The following is a 5,268-nucleotide window of genomic DNA, read 5'->3' on the forward strand; positions in this document are numbered from 1 at the left end:
GGAAGAGGTTATACATAGATACAGCTCATTATTCCTTTGTTTTGCTTTGTTTTAATTTTTAATTTCTAATTAGCGATTCAATAATAATTTATAAAATTATACGTAGACAGGGACATAATTCCACACCATTCCCACCACCAGAGTTCTGAATCCCACTTCCCTCCTTTGCAAACCACTGTGGTTCTCCCAAGGTTGTGGATATGGATTAACTGTCATCTCTACAACTATCTGTCTACATTTGTACATACTTGCCACCTTTTTCTTCCAGGCTCAGTCCTCTCTTCCCCTCCTAGCCACATATCACCCTACTACTACATCTCAGTCTCTCTCTCCTTTTTTGTCCTCTTTCTCTGGGAACTCATGTAGCTGGAATTTAGAGTCCTCTTATTCCTTTCATCCAATCACTTCTCTCCCACTGGGAATATGAATCAGAGTTGTTTTTAGGGTACAGAGGGTAGGAATTCTGGCTTCTGTAATTGCTTCACTGCTGGGCATGGGCATTGGCAGGTCTATATATACTCCCAGTCTGTTTCTGTCTTTCCCTAGTGAGATAGTGCTCTGGAGAGGTGAGGTTCCAGGACATATTGGTGAGGTCATCTGCTCAGAGAAGTCAGGGTGGAATCATGGAAGCAACTGCAACTTGGTGTCTGGAAGGTGGTAGGACATAAAGTGAGACAAAATAATGAACAGGAACCAAAAAATAGGAACAGAGCAGCTGAGATTAGGGATCTTAGAGTGGGAGAGAACTCAGAAATCCATTTTAGGCATGTTTCTAGGGGCCTATAACTATGGTAGTTTTTGCTTGAGTTTGATAGCTAGCATGAAGTTGGATAAAAACATTGTCTGAGAAAATGGTGTCAGAGTAGAGAAAAGGACTAGAGAGTTGGATTAGGGCAGAGAGTAGCTCCCATTCTTGATAAAATTCTGTGGGTAGAATTAATTATTTACCTCCATCCACCCAATTCAGGGCCCATACATGTATTTATATTTAGCACCAGAGCCTATATAACCCATAAACCCCTATTGGTCTGAGCTCTCAGCTCATGGTCACAACTGGAAACAGTGCAGGTTGCACTAATTTCAGGACCAGTCTTCCTCAAGTGGCAGGACAGGATACCCCAGCCATTTTGAAGGGAGGCTGGAGCAATCCCTACTATAGCTGCTCTATGGTGAGGACAAGGTTCTGAGAGGGCCCACAAGAAGGCTTGTGATGATGTTTCTGATAGAAGTGACCAGTGGTGGTGCAGAGAGGGATCCATTAGAGTTCTAGGACCATCATAATTGTGTAGGAATCCAAGGGTCGCAGATGGTGAAGTGGTGTGATATTGTCCAATTATTAAGTTATTCAGTGTAGTTCATTATTCTTCTTCTGAAAAATGTTCAAAATAGTCTAAATATATATATATGGTTATCAAAAGCATAGCATTCCTGGTGCCTCTTCCTACATTCTGCCCAGGGCAGACATTCTGTTAAACCTAAGAAACCATACTGAACTTATTGAACGCTAGAATAATTTCAGAATACTTCCTGAGAGAATTGGTAACTTTATCATCTATGGCTATGCCCACCCCCACTTTCCAGATGAGGAAATTGAGGTTCTGGCAATGGCCTCAATGTGATTTTCTATCGTGATCCAGATTGCATGCTTGAGCTATGGTCAGTGAGATAAGATTACACTCACTTTATAAATGAGCACATGAAGTTCTCCAGAATTAAATAGTTGGCACCAAAATAAAGTTTTATCTCCAAGTTCACAGTTAGAGACCATGAAGTAAAGCTATTTTTCTATAAAAGAGAAAGTCATCTGCTCAAAGAATCAAAAAAGAAGCAATTACTTTTTAAATTTATTTCTATTACTGATAATGATGGTTTACAAAACCATAAGATTACAGGAGTATAGCTCCACACTATATAGTATAGTTCAGCTACCACAGTTCTGTGCTTCCCTCAATCATCACTGCTTTCACAAAGTTTTAGTGACAATTTATCTACTTTTTGTTTATGTATTTACTTTTACAAGTTCACTTGTTTTCAATTCTTTATATTACACATATGATCAAAGTCACCCAGTAGTTATCTCTCAGAGAAATGCAAGTCTCTTATAAAATATGGCAATAGTCATTGAACACAAAAAAACTGACAGATAAAACTTGACTTTACCTCTTGCTCCATATATATATATCCAGGAGTGTGGGAGACAGCAAATAGTTATGCAAAAGAAAAACAGAAAGAAAGAAAGGAAGAAAGAAAGAAAAAGAAGAAAACCCTCCATGCCTGAAACTCCAGGTTTTCAGGTTTAACCCCAGGCACCACCATAAACCAGAACTGAAAAAGCACTCTGGTAAAAAGAAGAAAAAGTAAATAGAAGAAAGAAAGAAAGAAAGAAAGAAAGAAAGAAAGAAAGAAAGGAGGTGAAGAAGCATCAAGAAAGAAACAAAGAGAGAAACCAAAGAGTGATTCAGGGAATGAATTCAAGGCCTCTTGCATACATGATATCAATGAGTCATTTCACTGAATCAATGTTTTCTGTTTTAAAAAATTAATTTACTTTCCTTTTTGTTGCCTTTTTTATTGTTGTTGTTGTTGTTGTTTATGTCGTTGTTGTTGTTTATGTCTTCGTTGTTGGATAGGACAGAGAGAAATTGAGAGAGGAGAGGAAGACAGAGAAGGGGAGAGAAAAAGAGACAACTGCAGACCTACTTCACTGCCTGTGAAGTGACTCCTCTTCAGGTGGGGAGCCAGGGCTCGAACTGGGTCCTTTCTCTTTGCTGCTTGAGCTTAACCCGATGAGCTACTGCCCCCCTTCTTTTTATTAAGAGAAGGGGAAAGAGAGAGTTTTCCTGTAATCAATCCTTTGGCAAAACTTTGTGTGTGACAACTCAGTTGAAACACATTGTCCACCTCCCAAATATGTTTGGAAATGGAGAAGTTAGGAAAGTAAGAAAGCCCAAAAGGTAAGTTATGCAATTAGCCACCACTGTGGTTGACTATAGCACAATCCCATTGGAGAAACTTGGCAGCCAATGTATGAAACAAGTCTTAGTTATTGTTCTTAAGAATCAAAGAAACTGTAATATCCAAGTGATAAATCAATCCAGATAGAACTAATAATTTCCTGTCATTTCTGGGTTGTCCTGTACAGGAACATTTTGTAAGCAGTTAGCCAACCTTTGAAGACACTAGAATTGCAGACCAATATAGTATGCAGGAAAAAGACAGATGCCAACAATAGAAAGAAAATTGAATCAGATATAGACTAGATGATGTAAGAAATGTTTCTGAAAGGAATGAGTGGATGTTTGTAGGTAAATATTGCTGAGAGATTAAGATAAGGGTGGCAGCATCCATTGTTTTCAGTAGCGTGGGTGTCACTGATAGCCCCTCAAAATTGTGAAGTTGACTGAATGTGGATCTAACACCTCAAGACAAAACTCTTAAGAAGCTAAAATGCAAGAAATAACACAAAATAGTGAAGTTCTTAGAGGACAATATGGAGTCAAGGAAAGTTTTTTTTTTTTTTTTGGCTCCAGGGTTATTGCTGGGGCTCAGTGCTTGCACCTTGAATCCACTGCTCCTGGAGGCCATTTTACTTCCCCTTTTGTTGCCCTTGTTGTTTCAGCCTCTTTGTGGTTATTATTATTTTTTTGTTGTTGATATCATTCGTTGTTGGATAGGACAGAGAGAAATCGAGAGAGGAGGGGAAGACAAAGAGGGGGAGAGAAAGACACCTGCAGACCTGCTTCACCGCCTGTGAAGCGACTCCCCTGCAGGTGGGGAGCCAGGGCTGGAACCGGGATCCTTAAGCCGGTCCTTGCGCTTTGTGTCACGTGCACTTAACCCGCTGCCTACCTCCCAACCCCCCCAAGGGAAGATTTTTATCCTTGTTTTGAATAATGGAAAATAAAAGAACATGTTTTCAGATAATGAGGAGGAAGTAAAGAGATTAATGAAGAATAGGGAGATCGGACAGATAAAAGGTAGGATCAACATTATATCAGAAGTACTCACTGAGTTAGAAAAGGCACAATTCCACAGCAATGTTGAGGGGAAAAGACAAGTCCTAAGCATAATGGTATAAATTTTGGCTATGATTTTTAAAAAAAAGTCCTGTTTGAATTTTTAAAAATTTCTTCATTTATAAAATGGAAGTATTGACAAGACCATAGGATAAAAGGGGTATAATTCCACACAATTCCCATCATCATAAGTCCCATACCCTCCCTTGAAAGCTTTCCAAGTCTTTATCCCTCTGGGAGTATGGACCCAGGGCGATTATGGGGTGCAGAATGTAGAAGGTCTGGCTTCTGTAATTGCTTCTCCACTTGACATGGATGTTGACAGATCGATCTATACTCCAAACCTGTCTCTCTCTTTCCCTAGCAGGACAGGGTTCTGGGGGGGTGGGGTTTCAAGACACATTGTAGGGGTCATCTGCACAGGGAAGTCAGGTTGGCATCATGGTAATATCTGGAACCTGGTGACTGAAGAAGACTTAAGATATAAAGCAGAACAAATTGTTGACTAATCGAATATTGCAGATGAAGATTTGAGGTCTCCATTTTAGAAAAAGCTAGCAGGTCTATTTTAGGTATATTCCAAGGGGCCCATGACTTTACCAGATTTTGCTTGAGTCTGACAGCTAACATGCAGGTGGACCCAAGGTATTGTCTGGGGAGATGGTGTCATAGTTGGAAAAAGGACTAGAAAGCTGAATCAGGGAAGGGAGTAGCTCCCAAATATGGGAAAAGTATATAAGTATTGTTAATTGTAAACCCCAACAATTTGATCTGGGGTCCATATATATTCATTTAGCACAAGAGCTTATGTAATCTCTGCATCCATGTAGGTCTGAGCTCATATTCTGTGGTCACAGCTAGGAAGATTCCAGGCTGCACTAATTTCATGATGCATCTTCCTCAGGTAGTAGGTAGAATATGTTGTCCAACCTCCCTTCAGAGAATGGAACATTCCCTACTATTGTTGATCCACACTGAGGGCAAGGTCCTAGAGGGGCCCACAAAGGGGTCCATTATGTTGTTCCTGATGGAGATGACCAGTGACAATGGAGAGAGTGATCTGTTAGAGTTCAAGGTCCATTATGTTTGTGTGGGAATTCCAGGACTCCCTGACTCGGGCCCTAGGTGATGGGGTGGCCTGGTAGTGACCAAATCATTAAAGTATGCCAGTCTCTTGCCCCTCTTCAGCTCTTGTAGTCCTTGCTTTGTCTGATGAGGTCATCTTTGGAGTGATTTAGGGAAGTGAAATAGG

Source organism: Erinaceus europaeus, chromosome 1 (assembly GCF_950295315.1).
Source record: "Erinaceus europaeus chromosome 1, mEriEur2.1, whole genome shotgun sequence".
NCBI lineage: Eukaryota > Metazoa > Chordata > Mammalia > Eulipotyphla > Erinaceidae > Erinaceus > Erinaceus europaeus.